The sequence below is a fragment of the Pseudonaja textilis genome, chromosome 2, assembly GCF_049901715.1.
Source record: "Pseudonaja textilis isolate UNSWEBS1 chromosome 2, rPseTex1.2, whole genome shotgun sequence".
NCBI classification, from domain to species: domain Eukaryota; kingdom Metazoa; phylum Chordata; class Lepidosauria; order Squamata; family Elapidae; genus Pseudonaja; species Pseudonaja textilis.
In genome coordinates, this window is record NC_141991.1 from 113,376,743 (window position 1) to 113,400,046 (window position 23,304).

Here is a 23,304-nt window from a genome sequence, read left to right on the forward strand (position 1 = left end):
TTCATAGCTTCATGGATTGAATCCAAATCTTTACCAATCAAAAGTTTTGCTTTGCTAAATCCTCATGTACCTTTCCAGTAGTTTTAAACTACAATAGATGTCCCTTGAAATAGGACAGACATCCTTCTGCTACACAAGATAACTCTTCAATAAGTGCAAACTTACGGACCCAAGTGGTAAGAGTGTGACAGAAGGAATAGAGCCCAGAAGGATGGCCTTGGAGGTTGAATGACCAAGCCTAATGCTATACTACGTTGATTCAATCTCTACATTTATGCTGAATGCTCAGAAGTTCAGGCAGTCCTTGACTTACAACAATTGAGCCCAAAATTTCTATTGCTGAGCAGGACAACTGCAAACTTTCTTGCCTCAGCAAGATTAAGCGGTTAAGTGAACCACTGCAGTTGTTAAGTTAGTAACACAGTTAGTAAGCGAATCTGGCTTCCCTATTTAGTTTGTTTGTCAGAAGGTCACAAAAGGTAATCACTTGGCCACAGGACACAGCAACCATCATACAGTCATGTCAGTTGTTAAGTGCCTGAATTTTGATCACATGACCATGGGGAAGCTACAATAGTCATGTGAAAAACAGTAGTCTTTTTTTTTCACTGCCGCTGTTAACTTCGAACGGTCACTAAACAAATGATTGTAAGTCAAAGAACTATTGGTAGTGTCTTTTCAACCCACATACTATGAAAATCCCAAAGCCTGTTTTATTATTGAAAGCATGCATGGAAAGCTAGACTAGAGAAAAAAGAGAGGGAGAGGAAGAAAAACCGGAAATAAAATGAAAATGCCAGTGGCTCAATTGACTGTTAAAACCACCAGAGATGTATCACTTGGTAGATTATTTTGGATTTCTTTTTCTGGGGTGGGGGTCGGGAAGGGGGTGGGAACAGTACCAATGTTAGGGAAAGCAGTTCATTTCCACAGCTTTCTCAGAGGATAACACTATATTTTATTGAGACAATCTCTCTAAAGTTTTGGCCCTAAAAGTGTGAAATGGCCTGCAGCGACACCAGCAATCTGCCAGCTCCCTTTGCAAACAGTTTAGCAGGTGCAGTAATAGGAATGGAAAATCCAACAGTTACAAATTAGTACCCAACTCGCATTGCAAGACAGGCTAGGAATTCTCCCCTCCCCCAACTCACAGGATCTTCTAAAGAATTTCCTTTACTAATGTAATCTTACCCTGTCTTGCTTAATCAATCATCCTGTCTCATAAAGCCCCCTGACACGCTGAAATATCAGAGAAACATCCACTTCATCACTTTATGCAAATAGAAGAAATCTCACTTGGCCTCTACAAATATTGATTATGCCTCCTAATTTATAGCAAAATAATAATGACAACAATGATTACAGTGATAATAATAATAAAAAAATAAAATTAGAAGAAATAGCAGGAGGGGAGACCAAGAAAGGAACAAACACGGAGTCAGGGTATCAACGCAAGAGAGAATGAGATAGCAAAAACAGCTGGCAACTAGAAAGTAAACTGCAATCTAATGAATACTTTTACAATAGATTACAGGTATCAAATTAGAAAAAGAGAAAAACACAAATGTGGGGGAGATAATAGAATCTCTTTCAGAAATTTTAATTCAACACCACCCAACCCAGTAAGGCAAAATAAGCCTTGTTATACAAAGGGAAACTGCTTTTTATTAATAGAAAAGCAGTATTCAGAAATTACTGAATACTGTACACCAGAAAGCATTCCTACTTTCTGCAAGAGCAAATTTGGGCATGTGAACAAAGGTATATATAATAGGGACTGGGGCAAATCATAACTCATGAATTGATTGTTTACTTATTCATCTGAGTGAACCAATACTTGGTTTCTTTTCTTTGTAGTTGGCAGACTTCCAAAGCACGTTCAATGGCAATCCATCAGAAGATATAACTTAGTGCCTCTAGGAGCTGTGAAAAAAGGCATGTTGTACAAATCTGCTTGTCTATATTTGGTATTTACCAATATATGTGTCATGTTCTTTTCTAATTTCAGGTACAACTTTTTAAAAAATATTTAATGGTAGATTTAAGATATGGTTTATAAATAATTGTTTCTTGTTAATAGAGCTGGTCTCTCAAGCTCACAGCCAAACCAAGTATCTTGCTGCTTGCAAGTACGGTACTTCATAGGCACTGAGGATGCAGCCCAGGTGTAGAGGACATGTAGATATTCCAGGTAGTCCAGGAATAGAAAAGACATGGCAGCTTGCCTTGGCTTGACTCAGCAGATCTCCATAACAGAAGGTCTTGGTCAATCAGCTGCACAATTGAGGCTCTCCTGCCAATCAGCAACCTGTCTTCTTCCAAGTTCCATGGTGATACTGGACTTTCCAGAGAGGAGGAATGAGAGGAAGGGTGACCCTTGACCAGGGAAGATGGGCTGGGAGACTGGGATCCCTAATGGAGGGAAGGAAGAACTGCCAAGGAGAATTGGGTGTGGCTACCTTGCCATAAGGGTCTGTCTTCCAATGACTGGAGGAAACAGCGAATAACCAAGCAAGGAAAATTTCTGCTAGGCCTGAGGGAAGGAGGGAGGAGATAGATTTCCTAGGATATATAATCCATTACATGATCTTAAAAATTATTATATTTCAACCCAACAGTAAAACCAAATACCTTTGTGCTGGCTAATAAAAAGCTTGCCAACAAAGTGAAATGGCTCTGATTGCAACTCTAATTTATATATAGATTTATTTCACAGCAAAGTTTATTTATGTATTTATCTGTTCTTCTATTCACATTTAATGGTCATCCTTGTGCAGCACTGATGACAGTTCAAATTTGAAAATACTGTAACTGAAAATGGTCGTGCTCACACGTGTTCATGACATTATCATCACCCATTAGCGTGGAACAGCAAATGGGATGAGATTAAAAGTAGTCCTTGACTTACGACCACTCATTTAATGATTCCAGGTTACAACAGCCTTGGGGGAAAACATCACTTGTGACCTGTCCACAAAGCTATGACCATCGTACCACCACAACCCTAATCATGTAATTGCAATTCAGGTGCTTGGCAACCAGCTAGCATTTCTGACAGTTATAGCGTCTTGTGGGTCACATGGTCATATTTATGACCTTCCCAGCTGGCTTCCAAGAAGCAAAATCAATTAAGAAACCTAAATTTGCTTAATGACCATGATAAAAACTCTCATAAAATCAGATCCGATCATGTGATGACTTGATTAATTAATGGCGCAGAGGTGAGAATTCAGTATTGTTGGCTAACTCCTCCTTCCCACAGCCTGGAGTTTGAGTCTGACCAGCTCAAGGTTGACTCCGCCTTCAATTCTTCCAAGGTTGGTAAAATGAGGACCACAATATGGTGGCTCTGTAAACCAACCAGGGAGTGGTGTGCAAATCTAAGCGCTATTGCTATTATTTAACAACAGTATCAATCGGAGACTGAAAATCTGGGTCCAATTGTGGTTGCAAATCAAGGCCTACAGATAATCTGCTACCCTGAATTCTTGATTACCTTCTCTTTGTTATATCTTCAAACAGTTTGAAATCTACTTGTAAAAATTTCAAAACAAAAGGAAGCTTTTAAAAAATTGGCTTCAAACGTCAGCTTCCTAAGTGTGTTGGAGTTGTATATCAGTATATCTGGAGGAGACTTGGTTAGGAAAGGCAGGTACCAGGTCAGACTTCCTCTCGCCAGGTATCTTCCTGCTGCATCCAGTAAGGTTGTATGATGTTGCTTGAAGATAGGGGACTGGTTCCAGCGTACCTAAAAGGCACCAAGCTGAGGAGAGGGTCTTAGATGAGGAGAAATCCACATTATTTCCCATTTATCCATGTTTGCTCAAGTAGATATACAACAATATAGCCGATGCAACTGCTTGCGTTTATTAGAAAAAACTAGAAAGATATTCTCAAGAAAAATCCAAACTTGTTCTAAGCCATCTTTCCAAGATCTTAATCAAAATATATTCAGAGGCATGAAATTATCTGTTTTGCTAGTCCTCATTATTTGTTAATTGCATGATTATTTGAGTTCTATGGAAAGATAGTTGGAGATACTACATGGGCTCTAACTCATAATGTTGCAATACCTCATCAAAACTGGGGTCAGCAATATTTATTTACTACATTTCTGTACTATCAATAGACAAAGTTCTTTTCATAAAGTATACGATATCCTGTTTTAAAACGACATGCAGAAGAAAACCAAAGTAAGATCTATTGTCTTAGAGAACTTTAAATAGCACAGAAAGCCCCTTTTTTCCCAAACTGAAAACACAAAAGCCCTAATTGAAAACAAAATCTTCATGATGGTGGTGCCACGCAATCTTTCCAGGGAGTACATTGTGAAAATGAGGGGCTGCTAGTGAAAATATCCTTTCCATTTGTGGGGGGCCTATGGATACACCCCCCCCCATAAAAAGTCTTTATCGCACTAGGTTAAAATGCGATATGATGCTGGAATGCAAGGTAGGATTATGATGATGATTATAACACACAAATCTATAACCAGGTAATCCTTGATTTATGATCACAATTGGAATCAGAAATCCTGTGGCTAAATAAAAGCACTTAAGTGAGTTGTGCCTGATTTTAGGATCTTTTTTTTTCCTGCTGTTCTTCAGCCAATCATTGCAGTTGCTAAGTGAATCACACCTGCTAAGTGAATCAAGCTTCCCTCATTGGCTTGCTTGTCAGAAACCAGCTGGGAAATGGTGGTTCACATGACCCCAGAATGCTGTAACCGTCATAATTAGGTGCCAGTTGTCAAGCACTCAAATTTTGATCATATGCCCATGGGGATGCTGCAACAGTCATAAATGCGAGGAATGATCATAAGTCACTTTTTCAGGGCCATTGTAACTTCAAACAGTCACTAAACAAATTTCTGAAAGTCAAGCACAACCTGATTGTGTTATGTTAGGTTGAAACATATTTTACTACCCTGCCCAGTCCTACCTACTCTGGCTAGTGTTCTTTTTAAACAGAGATTGTTCCCATTCTCTGACTCCTGATCTTTTAAAATGGAAGTGACAGGTTGAAGTCTGCAGAGGCAACATGTGTACATCTGATCACAGAGCTGTAATCTCTTCCCATATTGGCCAAGCCTGGAAATATGACAGACTTAAAACTTTGGGAACAGCCACAAAACAGCAAGCGTAAGACTCAAATGTGGAATAGGATGGAATTATCTGACCTGTTGTAACTTAAGAAAGCTACAAGATTTGGGGGAAAGTTTAGGGGTGAAAATGGCTACCAGGAAGGGGGAAATTATAAATTGGCCAGCATAATTTACAACCGTGCATCTAAACAGAAACTTCATGACAAAATTTGAAAGACTAATATAAACATAGCCCATCAGCAAACCACTAAGGTCACAGAATGACAAACCAATTCTTTTTTAGTAATATATTTTAACATTATCACAACTATTTCCTTGGGGAAAAAAAACCCAACTGCTCTAAAATCCCACACAACCTACCTACCCATCTTTTCTTTCTGCATTTCTTGAATCATTCCAAAACACTTTCTCTCTCCCACACACATTAACTATTCCCATCTTCTCAGTCACAGGACACTGCACCCCATTCAACCACCAGGTAAACATAACCCCCTTTATCCAACCACCCCCATCCACAGACTGCTCCCTAGTTGCTGCTCGTTAGCTTCTCCAGTTGCCTGCTTAGCTCCTTCTAGCTCCCCTTTGGTCTTTCCTCTAGCTGGTTTGCTGCTTCCCCAGCCTTATCTATAACATCTCTGGTTTGTTCAATCCCACAGTGACTTGGCCTACAGGTATCCTCAACCCACTCCAGTTCCTCAGTCAACCCACCCAGATTGCCTCCATTTCCCCCAACCTCCAAATTTCTTTCTCCAACCTTCAATGACCCTCATCCATCAACTGGAGAGAAACAGGGTTCCACCCTCTCCTCTTCCTTAACATATATCACATGGGGTGGCGGGGTGTGGGGTGTGTGGGGGTGTGTCCAGAGACACTTCAAGGGAAGCAAAAGGGGGGTGTTGATGTGATGATTGGCAGCAAAGCTTTGCTGCTTCCCAGCTGCTCAGTTATTTGTTTTATTGTTGTAAAGTGATTTTTTTAATAAAAAACTAAATCAGATTAAAAAGTATAGTAGGCTTTGGTGGAAGTCTCAGTTTATCATGCTTTTCAGAAACATAATTAAACAGCTGAGGTTAATGCAACCTGTGTATTTGAAGCCCAGGCAGATAAGCTTTGTTTAGTGTCCTTGTTATACTGTTGACCTGTGCTTAGCCTTCTGCGCACAGTCTTCATTCTTCATCTACAACCCTGCTTCTTCACAGGAAGATGTCAACACAAGAGGGCACTTGATACTTGAAGGGAAGAAAAGCCACACCGACGAACAAGAATGGGAGAGACCAAGTTCTGACTAGACCTCACTACAGATCACCTTATTAATGTGGTAATAAAGAAAACCTCTTTGCACATGTTCAGAAGCATTTCATTATTTCTTTGCATATTCCACTGAGCACTTGCCTCAGTTCTGGTCACGAATCAAACCAAGTCCCTCTTCAGTTTAGATGCTAATGTATTAAAATGTTTTGAACCTTCCTTCCCCACATTAAAATTTCACAGTACCATAAGTCAGTATTGGTTGGCTGCAGAGAACATGCATCAAAAGATAAAACAATTCCAATAAAGGCCCCTTTTATGTCCAGAATATTTAAGACATACAGTTAATATCAGGAGACAGAAGCCCAGTCCCAAAAGGTAAGGGTATCTCACTAGAGGTTTTCAAGAGGAGACTGGACAACTATTTGTCTGAAATACCAATAGCATTTAGTTTTATATACTGCGTGATCTTAAATACTCCTACATCATGCTTTACAGTACTCTCTGAGCAATTTATAATATCAGCATATTGCCCCCCAACCACTCGGTTCTTCATTTTTACCAACCTCGGAAGATTGGAAGGCTGAGTCAACCTTGAGCCTCATCAGGATCGAACTCCTGGCAGTGGGCAGAACCAGACTGCAATACTGCATTCTAATAACTGCACCACCACGGCTCTTGAAATGGTATGAGGTCTCCTGTTTGAGGAGGAGGTTGTAGTAGAAGACTCCAATATCCTTTCCAACTGCTATTCTTCCAGTTGGCCCAGCACTTCAGTTGAAACAGAGGGATCAATTCCAAGCTGTCCTCAAGATCTTTCCTGCAAGGACTCCTGCAGGCAGAGGGACCTGCTTAGCAGCTCCTTTAATTAAGGGACCATGTGGAATCTTTATCATGTCAGTGACCCATTGCTGAGACCTTTGACCTGCTCCTATTCCCTACTAGTCAGGTTCTAGTTCCTTCCTCAGATAACACATGGAATGACTCCAGTCCCCTCCCTTGGCACTTCTCGTCTCCAAAGAGAGCTATATCCCTTTCAGGAGGGAATAGCTTCTATTAGACATTTGGCTGTCTAGATAGATTTAAAGATTTAGGCCTCTGAGGATTATTTTGATTTTCACTATAATTACATGGGTCTAACCGGCTGCTGGCCAGCAAGGAGCAGAGGGCACAGCCAATACCTCTCTTCCTAAAATAAACTCCCAGAGAACCTTTGGGACAGAAGGAAACGCAGACACATTCTCCTGGTGCCACTCCTAAAATCTCAGGCGAAGGAAGCCAAAGACAAAACACCTGCTTGGGTAACGTCTCATGATATTTCCTTTCAAATATGCAGTAACTGGAGATCTCATTAACTATTCTGAACTTTCCCTACCTTGCTGCGTTGCTACAACTTTGCGTTTTCCACTCAATGTTGCTGAAATCAGGAACTACACCCAATATTAAGCAAGAATATTTCTGCTTGCTATAAGCTGGACTTCCCCTTGCTCTCTTCTCCTCCAAGGCTGCTGCCAAATTGTGCTGGAAAGTCCCCCGTCCCCCCCAAGTCTTGTCAAGAAAATGGGGAAGGATGCCCAAGTGGTGGGAAGAAATGTGTAAAGTAGAGGAAATCGGCTATAAGCTCATGAACATTTAACCTGCAATAACGTATTTTATAGCTGTGACCATTATAGGCATTGCTGCGGGCTTGTTCTTGCTGAAATGTTATTTTTCTGTGCAAGTTTCTGTGTTTACTAAAGATATTCTAAACTATTTGCTTTGCTTAGATGCAAAATTCACTCTGTGAACCAAGGTTTAATGCCTTTGCAAAGTGAAAACAGTTGCTGTAATTGTATAACATGGCTAGTGACTTGTATTGCTTGTGCATTCCCACAATACAGACCAGGAAAGTGAAATGGATTTTAAAAGTTTATTTTTCATCTTTTGCTTTCATCATCAGAAGTTCTACCCCCATTTAAAACAAAATGAAACTTATTCTTCCACTTCAATTCCAAGTGTCTTTTATGCAGGGCTGAATAAGGGATTTTTTTTGGTTTTATTTTGTTTCTGTTCTGTTTCCTGTTAGGACCTTCTTTTTTAAACATCCAGCAAATAGGAAATAAATTCAACAGAATTCTCCCTGTATTATAATTTAAGTTTAATCCATATTGTTATGGCTCTAAATAAATGCTGTAATATTGAAATGCAGTTCAAATTTGCTTGACAGAATGCCAGAAGCACAATTAAAATGTTATCCAATGGGGTAATCACAACCTAGTCTGTACGTTATAAGTGCCGCTTGCAATCTGTCGCCTTTTGACAAAGAAGGAGAGGGAATGAGAAAGCGGGAGAGAAAAAGAAAAAATGCAGAGGATATGTCCAATAAGAGCTAAAAACCTAAAATACAGTAAAAACTCCAATAGGGCAGCAATAATTATTCTGTACAGAATTTGTGTAGCAATAAGCTAAATTACATAATTGGTGTTTTTTCCCCCAAATGCTGTACCTTCTCAATGCTCATGATAACATGAAAGAAACAAAGTTGAGTAGCACATACAGACACACAGGTAATCATTTCATATATATTTTTGGAGTTTTAAAACCTGTTTCAGTTCAGTAAGTCAAAAGATCTTCCTATAATCAATAGCGTATGAACAATTAAAAACTGGTTAGGCTTCCAATGTGCGAACCTTCAACTTAAACAATCTAAGAAGCAAGACTACCATCAATGAATTAAAATGCGGGACTGTCATCAGACTAAGTCTACTTTGTGATGAATCATGTTCCTGTTTCAGCTAAATGGATGAAGCTGTAATCTTGAATGGTGTCCCTAAGAAGATTAAGTAGCTTGGCCATCATGCAATGAGGTTAATTAGTGTTATTTTGAAAATCTTACAATATTTGGGCATTGAGAAATAATCAGCTCTATAATTCAATTATATGAATTTTCCTAAATTATAGGAAAGATGGTAGAGCTCTGCAATATTTCAGATTTGATTCTAAAATATCATTTGGAGCACAGGGAGGCACAAACTCTTTAAAGCCGCTATGTCTTTTCTTAGGATCACAAGTCATTTATGAAGGGCCACGACATGATCTCAGGTTAAGACACAGCTCCTTTGAAGAGTGGAAAACAGGGGCCACATGAGTACGCCATCCAAAGTATTTTTTTTTCATAACAGTTATAAAGTGCTACATAATCTAAACATAGTTGTTTATTTCTATTGAAAAATAGTCCTAGAAGAACAAAATCAAAACAAAGCTTAACATTTTCATCTAACCCAGGGTTGTCCAACCTTGGCAACTTTAAGACTTGTGGACTTCAACTCCCAGAATTCCTCAGCCAGCTGTTGAAGTCCACAAGTCTTAAAGTTGCCAAGGTTGGACACCCTTGATCTAACCCATATTCTACTTCATCCATTCGTCTCCTCTAGATATATTTAGATGCCTTGCCATTTGTGTTAATATCCTTATAGGAGTGGATTTTTTTGTTTGTTTGTGGCATTGACTTTTAAAGACTGGTGTAATCATGGGACCTTGCAAAGCCCACCAAAAATGTTTTAAGCTTTGTACTTATGTTGCTAAAACATTAATGAAAACTTTTGTCAGAATAGCAATACCTTTATTGTTCTTTTATTAATATTAACTTTAGTATTAGAAGAGCAAAACTAAAAGGTCATAGAGGAATTCCTCAACTTACAATAGTTCATTTAGTAACCGTTCGAAGTTACAATGGAACAGAAAAAAGTGACTTATAACCATTTTCCACACTTAGGACAGTTGCAGCCCCATAGTCACGTGATCAAAATTCAGCTGTTTGGCAGCTGACTCATATTTATGGCGGTTGCAGTGTCCCGGGATCATGTGATCTGCTTTTGTGACCTGCTAACAAGCAAAGTCCATGGGGAAAGCCATTTCCCTTAACAACCATGTTATTAACTAAACAACTGCAGTGATTCAATTAACAACAGTGGTGAGAAAGGTCATAAAATGAAGCAAAACCCACTTAACCAATGTCTCACTTAACAGCAGAAATGTTGGGCTCAATTGTGGTCATAAATTGAGGACTACCTGTACTTTCCATTTGTTTCAATCTGATCTAATTAGATAAATGAATGGTTTCTAGTTTACAAAATAAAAAATAGCCAGTATGACTTTAGTGATACTTTGCAACCTAAATCTAAGAAAAACAGAATTGCAACAGAATACAGAATTGCAATAATAGAAGATATGCTGTAATCCAGCGGTGTCAAACTGGATTTCATCAAGGGCTGGGTCAGCATTGTAGTTCTCCTCTGTGGGCCGGCTTGGTGGGGGAAGACAAGATGGACGCCTCCTGCAGCACCCTGCGCATGCCCCCATGCCCCGTTTTGGCCAGCAATACTGCAGGAGGCCGTCTAGGCCAAAAACAGGGCGCAGGGGAGGGGCTCACGTGGTCTCCCGCACCCAATTTTGGCTGCCAGCAGCACCACAAGCCAGTCCTTTTCTATTTCCATGCTGGCACCAGGGGCCAGATTTAAGCACCCTATGGGCCAGATTCAGGGGGCTTGAGTATGACACCCCCGCTGTAATCCATATGTTAGCAAAATTATATCATCATCATCATCTCTATTGTCATTACTATGATTATAATTATTATGCTTTTCCTCCCAGAGGAATGAAGAGATATTCTTTAATATCCCAGAAGCTTCTGAAAATAAAGGAAACAGAATCTACCATAGTCTCAAACCACATCTGCAACTGAGGAATAAAATTACTATATTAATGTTTATTTAAGAGTGAGGGCAAAGCAAACATTTACAGTAAGAGACATTGCAATTGTCTCTGTTTTACATTAAAATGTAAATCTTTAATTTAAAGGAAGAATATATAAATTGCCAATAGGTTTAGCAAGACCTAGAGATTCCAGTAGTTGGCATCTGAAACTGACAACTCAGGGATCAAGAACTGGGATTCTGGGAGTCACCAGCATATTCTGGAAACTCTGGAGCCTCTGCTGCTGAAAGCAAGAAAAATGAAATCTAGCACTAGATAAAAATTTTAAGTTTAGCCGCTTAGGTTTTTGTTTTTAATAATAACTTCAGATCATTCTCAAAGCTCTTCTTTATATAAACAAATGCAGGTTTCCAGGAATAAAGTGCACGTGTGCACTTACACATGCGTGCACCTTCCTTATAAACAAAGGCTTTGTTTTAGTAGTCAGTTAAGCAGTGGCTTAGGCTCAAACTTTTGGGTTGCATGTTATAATGATAATTATGCAACATCCAACCTTTATTTTACCTTACAGCAAGGTATCACCATACCTTATGAAAATAGAGGAGGTTCCTCTTGCATCTCTGAAATTTTCTTATATGGGTTTCAGCTTGTGATTGTTTCCTCTTCACCCTAGGTGGTATAATTCACACTCTGCAAGGCCAAGTGTAAAGTACTGTTACTGTGATATTGGCAAGTTTCACGCCTCCTTAGCAGCGCTGTAAGCCAGCACAAAAAGGAAAAAGGCACAAGATCCAAAATCTTTTCGACCATCTATCCTCATTCTTTTTGTGAGTCTAAGCGGCCTCTAACCCCACCCTCCAAGAACAATTCTGAATCGAGACAGATGTTACCTTGGGTTTTAAGCAAATCAGGACTACATCCATTTATTTTCATAAGTAATGGAAATGTACAGGAAAAAGGCACCATCCTCAGGGGACGATGAACGTAACCACCCATTATCGCCTACGAATTTGATCTATCAGGCAAGATACTAGGGGGGAAATGGAGATTGTTTACATGACTTAAAGGAAGAAGCTGCTAGGCCAAGCCCCTAGAAGAGCCCCCTGCAGCATTCTCTCTAAAGCATTCGGGATTTTGGCAGACTTCTTTTAGGACAGAATGGTGTCCCAGTGCTATAGTCTCTCTCCCTTGCTAAGATGAGCAGAAATAAAGCCACCTATACAAAATAAACTAATCCACAATTGTGGGTGTACAACATGCATGTACACAAAGTTGGAAATCTAGCTCTTGGTGATACATTTTGATGTTCCCATTGCTCCAACTTGGCATCTTTGAGGTGAGAGTTGCAGTTCCCAGAATTTGCAGTCAGCCTGGCCAGAATTGTGGACCTAACAGTTACAGCTTCTCCAGGCCATTCCGTCTACGCTGTCCAGCAATTCTGGCCGATTACTCTGGAAGCTGCATTCATAATGTCCTGGAATGGACCAGATATGGGAAGGCTACTGTTGCTAAATGCTGTCAGTGGTCATATCTTCTCTTTGGTTATATTTATTACTGCCTCCAAACTAACAATATAAGCCAAAGATAGGCAACTGGCAACCCAACGATGCCCGAGGAATTTTATTTCTCTCTTATGGCTCTGCTAACATGAGATTCAAGTTACAGTCAACCATTTCTCTGTGCTGGTTTTCATAGACAGTCTGACCACGATTTGAAAAGGGAGATAATAAACACTGAGACCCCCCCATTTTGGTAATATGGTAGCCTTTGAAAATATAAACGTTGGCCATCCTCGATAAGGGCTACCAGCAAACTGGATTGTCACTGTTATTTTATTGGGCTGTACAAGACAATTGGATAGTGTATGCCAAATGCAATTATGTTTATGTGTTTGGCTCACTGATGATTTGAAATCAAATGCCAAATTCTTCAATATTTTAGTGTTGCTTTCTCATTGGGTAACTTGACATGGGACCAACTTTCTGAGAAGCATGACTTCTAGTCCTGAAATAAACCCTGCAATTCACAGAATAACTAGCATTCCAGGAAGCAAACTTTTAACACAATATCAGAATTGGAAGGGACCCCGGAAGCCTTCTAGTCCAACCCCTTGCTCAGGCAGGAAACCCTACATCATTTCAGACAAATGGTTGTCCGATCTCTTCTTAAAAACTTCCATTGTGAGAGCACCCATACAGTATTTCTTCCACCCCCAAAGTAAGGACCTCTCTGAAATTTGAAATCGGGACATTTTAACAGCTTAAATCTAACCTCTGTGAAATGCTTTCAAAGAAATGGCTCATCCACAAAGACGTACTTAATTGCAGTGCTTTCTCCTCTCCACACACCCCACCACAATCAAAGTCTCTAAGTGGGGGGGGGGGGGGAGGAGAATGGGTAGAAGGAATTACCAAAACAGAATGTATGTAATAAAACCAAATTTATAGGTGTATGCTTTCCAACCACCAGTAAGATAAATATTGGTTTTATTCTATAAATCCACTTCAACTTTAAGAAGGGAGATTCTTCATTGCGGTGTTATTTGATTACAGGCAGGTAGATTAATGAAAACCAAAATACAAGTGAATAAAGCATAACCAGATTTGGAACAGGGATATGTAATTGTGAAAGAATGCAGATACAAATGAATTAGAAGAAAACACTGGTTATATTGAAAACAGAGAGAAATCAGATTTTTTTTTCCTCCTGAAATACTTAATGGTTCAGAAAAACTATATAGCCATGTACACAATATTGGGAAATCTGCAACTTGCATTCTTAAGTATTTCTTTTCATTTAACTGACTCAATCCTTCCTCCCTCCCTCCCTCTTTTTTAACCAACTTTCCAAGATTCTACAATTGATTCGAGAAATTAACCTTACTTTGAAATATAATAATAATGCTGGTTGTAGATAGAAATGGAATATGATTAGTACAATAAGCTATAGGGTAAATTTGCTATTGCTTTTAATTTGCCTTAATATGGGGATTTTTATCCTTGTTTTTTAAGCAGGCATATTCTTTTACCTATGTATGCATTTATATTTTAACTTGGTGCTTCTTTGAAGAGAAGGAATTATTGCAGTAGTAAGAGATAGGTGATATAGAATGAACAGAATAACAAGTAGTCCTCGACTTACGACCATAATTGAGATGAAAATTTCTATCGCTAAGCGAGATAGTTGACTTTGTTTGTCAGATGGTCGCAACACGTGATCACATAACCCTAGGATGCTGCAACTATCATAAATATGAGCCACTTGCCAAGCATCCGAGTTTAGATCTCATGACTGAGGGGATGTGAAAAACAGTTATAAGTAATTTTTTTCAGTGATGTAACTTTGAACAGTCACTAAACAAACGGTTGTAAGTTGAAGAGACCCACCCACCCACGGCTAAGATTTAAAGAACCTAAATGAAAAAGAATCTGAAATCATACTCCTTTCCTCTCTTCAGGGCAAGTCTTATATCTAAATAAACTGGCAGATGGGTTGTTTGGGAGGAGTTTTACTTTTAAAGGCGCTTTAAAAACAGATCAACAAATAGTACATTGTATATTTCATCATCATAACAGGCACTACAAGTAAATATGCTAAGTTATAGATTATATCATATGGATTAGCAAAAGAGAATGGTTTTTATTGAATTTAAATATGTTTAATTTAAATAGTAAATACTGTATTATTCAAATTTACCCTAGCATTTATTTTGCTCTTTACTGGGGAGAAGGAGGGAAGAATAAAAAGGAGCTTTTCACTTCCAATTTTCCAGAAGCATAACACCTTTACAAGCAGACAGAATCTCACTATCAGCAATATCTACATGGGATGAGAGTAAGGGAGGTTAGCTTTTTCTGATCTAGTACCTTCCAGAAATAAATTGGACCACATCCCCATCATTCTCTCTCCAATGGTTGTTGACTATATATGCTGGGAGCTTTGGGAGGTAAGAATCCAAAACAGAAAGTGCCAGGTTGGGGAATTCAAAAAATCAGTAGAAACATTGAATGTTTGCCTTTTAAAGGTTTATGATCCATGTTTTACATTTATTTTCTTTCTTTTTTTGTTTTAAGGATATAACAAAGTATGTGTATGTAAATGAGGGAGGTAGAATTTACCTGTTTGCTGCTGGCATGCATATATATGTATGTCCAAAAACTCTGATCAGGCATGTACTAACAGTTGGCATCGTATATTCATTCAAAATTGAGCATGTCTTTCAAACACTACTACAAACATCAAATAATGTTTGCCTATTTCTGATTTGTAAATTTCAGTAGAGAAAAAGCAGATCCTAACTCAATGATTTGGGCAACTTGACTTGATCCTGTTGAGCAGGCAACCCATCTCCTTGAAAATAATGCCTTTTCTGTAAATTTATGATTTGCAAAAGATGCAAACATCAGGTGCTTGCGTGTTTTGTAGAATGGAATAGGGGGAGAAAAGCAAATAATGTGTTTTATTATAAAAAGAGCAAAGAAGACAAAATTAAGGTCCAAGTAGCAAACAAAATAAAACAAAATAACGCAATCACAAACATACAATCACACAGAATGTTACCCGTTTTTTTTCTATTTTCATTTTATTTCAAAAAATGAATAAGAAAAACAGCGGTATATCTTCTAAAAGCATCCCTTAAAATATTCAAGGAAATTACCAGTCCTCCTAGAAATCTTTGGTCACTATAAGCACATATTGGATGTGGGGGGGAATCTCATTAAGGTTGTGAAACAACCGGTCTCTTCTATCTTTTACTTATACAGGACCATCCCAAACTCTACATCAGCGAATGGTGATTTTCAACTCTATAATGCAGCTCAAAAAAGAGAGAGATTGTGAGACAGATTGTGAAGCTTACTTTAGGGCAGGGGTCTCCAACTTTGGCAACTTTAAGACTTCAATTACCAGCAAAGAGGTCACTTTTTCTGCCTGACACTAGCTGTCACCAGGTTCAGAAGCTGATTATGCACAGGACTGAATCCTGAATCTTGGCAAGTTTTTTTTTTTTAAGTATATATTAAGGCAGTTTTAATGTATCAAATATAACTTGCTACTTCTTCAGTGCATGTGGATATTTATTTCTTAAAATACATGTTTTACTATTAACATATTTGCATCAGTTTGAATGGCACCATTTCAAGCACAAATCTTTGAAATTAATGGATATCAAGTCATCAGGCTAAGACATTACAGTAGTCTCAGCTCTACGTTTAATTTCGGAATAACCAGAAGCTAGATTTTGGGTTATCTAAGTCTTTTTTGAGCTATGGGAATGTCCTCAACGGCACTGTCCATCAAAAAAGGGCATAGAAGATTAAGAAATTCAGTGGGCACTACTCATTTATTTTTGTGGAATTTTAGGACATAAGCTCTCCTTTAATAAAATAGTTGTTTTGCTTCAATGTCTGGTTTCCTTAGATGGCCAGCGGGAACATTGCATATTTCATTCTTGTTCGTATGCCATTGGTATTGAGAGATCTGGGCCACTAATACCACTGGAAGCCTGTGAGGTAAACACCAGGCATGCTCAGAAGAATTTGGAGCTTATTCTTCATTGAATGGGAGCATCGTAACCATATCCTATCAAAGCCATTCCCACAGAGTATCTTTTGCATACAAGCTTTTTATTGTTGCTCAGCATGGAAGAAAGTATCTTGTGTATCCAGACATCCATCAGAGGCCCTGGCAAAATACCCCAGGAGCCCATTCCTTACACCTCTCCCTCTCCTTCTCTTCCCCATCAGCACAGAGGAAAGGATCAAGGGAAATCTGCCTGCCAAAGATGAGTTCACCCGTTTTCAGGAGACAGCTGACTCAGCCCTCACAGAAATGGGCTGTCATAAATATGCTTCGGAAAAGTACATTTTAAAAATGCTGCAATACCAGGATGTTTTAATATTTAATTAGACTATCACCACACTGCACATGGGCTCTCTCATTGCCTTACTGGGTGCATGAATGCATCTGTGTCTATCTTCTCACAATAACAAACAAGACCCACACAATGTGAAGTTGCATCTGAACAACACTTTAGAAACATTGCAGAAGGCAGATATCCCCAGTGTTTAGGTGAGACTGTTGTGTTTTTTTTTCCTGTTCTGTCTCTCTTTTGCCAGAGCATTTATCTAACTCAGGCTCCTTCCGGGTTTTTAGTCCTCAAGTAGCCTTGTAGTAGTATAAACCTCCAATCCTCAGGCCTCTTCATGTCCAAGCATAACCCTGGGATATGGCATTGTTTTGAGAAATTACTGCTGCTTGGACTAGGAATTAAAAAAAAAAAAAACACCTTTGGGGTGGTGACAACTTCTTTCTGATTCAAAGGCATACACATGACATGGTCTGCCACTTTTGAGGGCCTAATCATAAAATTTGCCTAAAACGAATAAGATTTCAAAGAGGGAGAAGTTACTTTGTTCCTTTTAAAGTTATGGTCCCTTCAGTTTAACTTGATGTATTCTTGATGGAATAAGTGATTTTTCAACTGCAGCTGACAAAGTTCAGTTTAAAACCTAACTTGTTAGACCCAATATTTTGTCTCCTAAAAGTGCTGGGAAGAAGCAAGGCAACTAGAAGAAATTCAGTTCTTATCTCTCACATTTAATGTACTGGGGAAACTGCGTCTGAACGTGGCACCTCCAATTAATTATCCCAGATAATAGATAGCAATCCTTAGATCAGACTTCATCACAACCTAGGTTGCAGCAAATATTTTGGGTCTACAATTCCCATCAGCTGCCATATGAAAGAAAGTATAACCAAGTATTAAGGGTAGTGGAAGCTGTTGTCTAAAACGCCTAGGGCAACTCAGGGTGAGGAAGTCTGCCTGCTATTTCCCTGAAGCACTGCTTGTTCATGTTCAATTCCTTACCTGGTTCTTCTTATTTAGAGCAGAATGCACAGGATATTTGCTCATGACTTCATCACTGCCCGCTTCAATTACTGTAATTTGCTCTAGTTGGGATTGGCCTTGAAGACCACCTGGAATTTTCAGCTGACTATGAAGTTACAAGCACCTCTATGTTTTTATTTTAATGATTTAACATAATGCATTAGTATGGTTCATTGCACAGTCAGCCAGATGTTCAGACTGGATTGGGCATTTTTGTCCACCCATAGAGTCCTTCCCAGGGACCTGGGATAGGCAGGTGTTTATTATTATTTTAATATGTGTGAGCCACCTAGAGTCCATCAGAATTGAGCTGGGGATAAAGGGCACAAACAAGCAAAGAAACAAGCAAACTTCTGTCTGATGAACGTCAACAATTGAGATGTATGCTCTTGTTCCATATTTTCCTCCCTTTAATCATTGCAAAGAAGCTTCTACATGCCTCACTTACATTAAGAATGTGCAGCCGAAGAAGTTAATAATTTTTACCCAAGAGTAATAGGAATAACTCATCTCCCCTCACCCATCACAGGTTTTTAATGAAACCAACTTGTAATACCACAGCTACCTTCCTTCCCTTTATTTAGCAAGCAATAGAATGTTTCAGAAGCAAGTTATGCAAACATGAAAGTATATGTTATTAAATTAACAATTGCTTATTATAAACAATTTAATAATGTATTGCTTATTCTGCTTCACTGTCTCTCTACTGTAGGCAAACATACTGCTTCAGATAACACACAGGCTGATGGCAGGGATGGAAGCCTGTTTTCACTGGCAGAGGCACTGGACGGTCCTTCGCTATTTCCACGCTGGCCTTATGGGCCAGATCTAAGCACTCGTGGACCGAATTCAGCCTGTGGGCCTTGAGTTTGACATCTCTCTTCTAAATCATCCAGGTCATAGTGGCCCAAAGGTGTTTTTTTTTCCAAAAGGCAACTGGACTTTCTTGGGTTTTTCTTCCTTTGAAAACATTTCACTTTTCATCCAAGAAGTGAAGTGAAAAAGCTTCTTGAATGAGAAGCAAAGCATTTTCAAAATAAATTAAAAAGAAATCAAGAAAATCCAATTGGCCTTTTGGAAAAAGGCCCTTTGGGACATTTATTTGAATGAGAAAATTCTTCGCCCAGAACTTTGATTCAAGTGCTTAAACCCAGTGGAGATCATGTGTTTTCACACAAAGTTCAATACCCTGTTGTCCAAAATATTTTTTCCTCTCAGCAGCATAGTATAGGATGGGAGAAGTCATTTTTAATTGCTACTGTTAAATTGGGAGCCCCAAATGTTTTTCACAATCACCCAGAGATCTATCAACAGATTCAGATTTACCTTCTGCAGTCTCTATCGTAGATCAAATGCAGTTGCTTGGACTTTTAGTTACAATAATGACTCCGTTTTGCAACAAAACCTTGATCCTCTGAACTGCGTTGCTAAATAAATGGCTCTTTTGGAACGAAACCATAGGCTTTATCTTCAACCAAATTTTAGAAGATAGCAATGAGCACATAAAAGATGACCCAAAATTATTCCTATCCCACTAACTTCTAGCAGAAGCAAGCAAACAGCAAAATGTCCCAGATCTAAATAATAAAACTAACAAACAGGCAAAATTACACATATGTAATTCTGCAAGGTTTCTGTTTCTCAGTGTTCTGTTTTCCTTCAGCCTGACATGTGCCTTTCCCTCCCTCAACCACTCTTACTCTCATCCTTTTTACAATCTTCAAAAGTGCCACTAATAAGGAGAAGACAAGTAAAATCTCAAAACTGTTTCAACTTTCACACACATCTATTTTCTCTCTTTTTTGGCCAGGGGTGAGGGAGGAGATTGAAGTATACAATTGTTTTTCTGGAGAATCTGCTCTACTGCAAGAGGCAGGGAGATATCAATATGGGAAAGAAGTAGAAGAAGGGGGGAAATGTGTTTTTGGGGAAAGCTCCTGCCAGGATGATAAATAGCTAACTGAAAGTCCAAGCTTGCTCCATAAACAATGATAGGTGATCATCTCACATTGCAGCTAGCTGGTTTTAACTTGCATGTTTCAACCCATGCTTCTGTTACAGCTAAGTTGAAATCTTAAAAGGTTTTTTTTTTTAGTTTAAATACAGCTTAGCTCAAGGTCTATTCACTCCTACTCAGAACTGCTTTTGTTTCCTTTTACCACGTTCAGTGGCCTTGTATCAGAGAGACAACTGTACTGCACTATAAAAGAGAGATAAAGGGATCCTACCTCCCTGAGTCACCACTTGTCTCTAGGGACAAGGACCCTCTTGCTGCTACTCAAAGTCTTCTAAAATTAAAAGTCACAACTCTGCCTCTCAGTATTTCAGAGCAGGATGCAGTCCCACCAGTTTCGGTCCTGTCAGATTTCCTATAACATTATCATCGCCTCATTTCAGGAGCTTCTAATTCCAGTCTGGAATTCAATCCATTGATGGTGAATCACTAGGAACTTCGCCCTCGAATGCCACCATCCAACAGGCAAAAGAAATAAACAATTTACTAGGAAGGTTTAGCCAAAATAGTACTGACCCAATCTCGTTCTTGTCCACCAATTTGCTTACACGTGTGAGATTGCCTGTGCAAAACTCCCATTGCTTCTAAAGGGAATCCTCTTCTCAGCAATTTGCTGCTTTATCCTAGAGTATTATTTATTATTACACTGAAGAGAAAGCATTGTTGAATATGCAGAATAAGAGTACTTGCAGTACATGGTATTATGAACAGTAGCCTCCCCCTTATCTGTGTGCTCTGGAGGACATCCAAATTTAAGGATAAGAGTTTTGTTAAAATGGATAAATAGTTTATCAAGGATAAAAGTTTCGTTAAAATGAAGTGATATACCATCTACTGTAAGATTTGACAGTCCTGAGCCTCAGCTTTGAAAATGGAGACATTCTCTGTACTGCACAAACAAAAATACAAAAAAGGGATAAAATTCATTCCAGCCACTTTGTGTATTAAATGTCCAATTCCTAGGATTGGATGCCATTACATACCATTATCCTGGTCTTCCTTACTGATATGATCATACAGAGCACTGAAATGACATTCTAGAGTAAAGGCAGATGCCTCTATAAGAACATCAGAAGAAATCTATAGTAAATTTTGTTAATTTATCCCAACTAAAGTTTAACAGCCTCAAGACTTCTGTCATTATATGATACCCCTCTGTCTGTAAGATGACTGTGGGCTTGCTGTAATAGCCCTTTTTAGTCACTTGAAAGAATTTTAATTGCTCAAAGGCTTTAGTACTAGTATGTGCTATTACTATGACATTCTAATTAGACGCATCAGCTATTTCAACTGTTTTAAAAGAATAATCAAAACTTGGCCCTGTAGATCTGGAAGCATAAAAAGTGTCTTGTTCGCTATTTTTATAAACTTTCTGAAGGAAAAATATCAGGAGAAAAGTTATATTGGCCATAAACTTCTCAGGAGTATATCCGTTGCTATATGCTAATGTTCTCAGCGTTTAAGATTACAGCCATACGGAAGCCTTGAATTTTACCTGCATCGACAAAGTCTGAAAATATGATATGCAAGATTTTTGTGTTTGGCTTAAATATATTCCACTGTGAGGATTCTTAGCTGTTTAGCCCAGAGTCCTAATGTTCATCTTTCTGGCTTGCATCCAGTTGGTATCCCCTGACTTATAGAAGACTTTTGTATGCTGGCTTTTGCAGCTGAATGGCTGCAGGGGGAATCACCAACAAAAAGAAAAAGAAAATAAGGTGGCTCTCTTCCACTGCCAAAATCTCTTCTATATCAGAGCATTCCATCAGCAGAGGAACACTATAAATATCATCTATATACCATCCTATTTACAGGCTGTACAAGCCCAATGTACAGTTCTCTCTGATAATATGAACTGAATGGATCAACATTAATGGAAATTTCTTAGTTATTAAGCAAATCAATAACTCACAAATTAAAGTAATTCAATTCAAAATAACACTGCATGTAAGGTTTATTTTTGAGTGTGGCGGGGGGGGGGAGAATTAGGGATTTTGATTGTAGTGGGAAATGACTGGATGAATAAACAACCTAAACAACATTACTAAAGTAAGACTCCTCGAACTACTGTATTCAGACTTGTTTATTTTTAATATTCTCTAAGTACGAAACAGATCATAAAGACAACCATCTATAGGTAGACAATCAAGTTTTATGGGCGATTCTGACCAGTTCTTCTAATTTCACTTTGATCCAATATTCACATTTCTGGTCTGAAATCAATTAAGTGCTTAATAAATCACTGAAATAGAAACTCACAGAGTTTCATTTATACACACACACATACACATACTCAGAAGAATTATAAATCAGATGCCAATTTGCACTCCTGATTCCATCAATGTTCTATGCATTTATGTGTATGAGTGTAAGGGAAAAATTGTATGGTTTGTGATATCCCCTGAAGTACACATCAACAATGAACAAAGCTAAGGAAAGTATGTGATTTTACATCTTCTGGTGACTGAGTGACTCTAAGCTCTTCTAAGTAGGTACATCCTTATTACATAAATGGAATTCTGCCAACAAAAGACTTTTTCTTGTTCAAGGCAGATAGATTTTTGTCTCCGGTGCAATGTTTTCAACACTTTTCTCTTTCTTGCACGCATACACACAGAATTCCACCAATTATCACAAATACCCTTTCTGATGGTCACTCGTGAGTCAAAACTTACTGATGGCTTTATTTTATTACTTATTTGGAATTATTGGTATTAATTCTGTCAATCTAATTAGCTATTACGAGCCACATTTTAAATGCCAGTCTCCGCTGCACATTGCACAAGCCATTCTACCACCTTGTTTTACATATCAAAGGCAAACACTGACAAGAATGCAACCATGTGACATGGTAAAACTAAAATAATAGGGAAGCAGCACTCACAACTAATAGGAATGCCCTCTTTCTCTCATGTGTGTGCATGCATGCACAAATGCATGCGCAAACATGTATACACCCATACAAGGACAATCCATAGAATCAATTTGGTATATTCAATCATCTCAATACTTTCTGGTTTTAAAAGCACCCATCTTGAAAAGTCTGTTCTTAAAATGGAGGAAAAGAAAAATGTTGATTCCTGACTCTGAAAACCGATGGTTTAATGTGCAAGGGGCATTTTTTGTGAATGGGTATTGCATAGAGAAATGAAAGGTAAAGAGAGATGCTGTGCTTTCACATTATTTATGCGTGTAGTCTGCATTAATGGCATATGCAAGTTGACAGCATACATCCTATCAACTTGCTGAAGTGTATCTTGATTGTTCAAACACACTCTTAAAGGTGCCCAATCATTTATCAAATTAAAATAACTGTGCTGTGTTCCAAAGGGCTTGGAATATCTGAATTGTATG

At 38.6% G+C, this 23,304-nt stretch overlaps 1 protein-coding gene and 1 long non-coding RNA gene across 10 annotated transcripts in view; one reads left to right on the top strand and one right to left on the bottom strand.

Moving 5' to 3' along the window:
• Window positions 1-23,304, bottom strand: part of BAHCC1 (BAH domain and coiled-coil containing 1) — a 127,883-nt gene that overhangs the window by 77,725 nt on the left and 26,854 nt on the right. The window lies entirely within an intron of this gene.
• Window positions 1,619-6,447, top strand: LOC148127025 (uncharacterized). The gene is made up of 2 exons (XR_015741826.1): window positions 1,619-2,008; window positions 6,304-6,447. It is a non-coding gene; the product is annotated as an uncharacterized LOC148127025 (long non-coding RNA).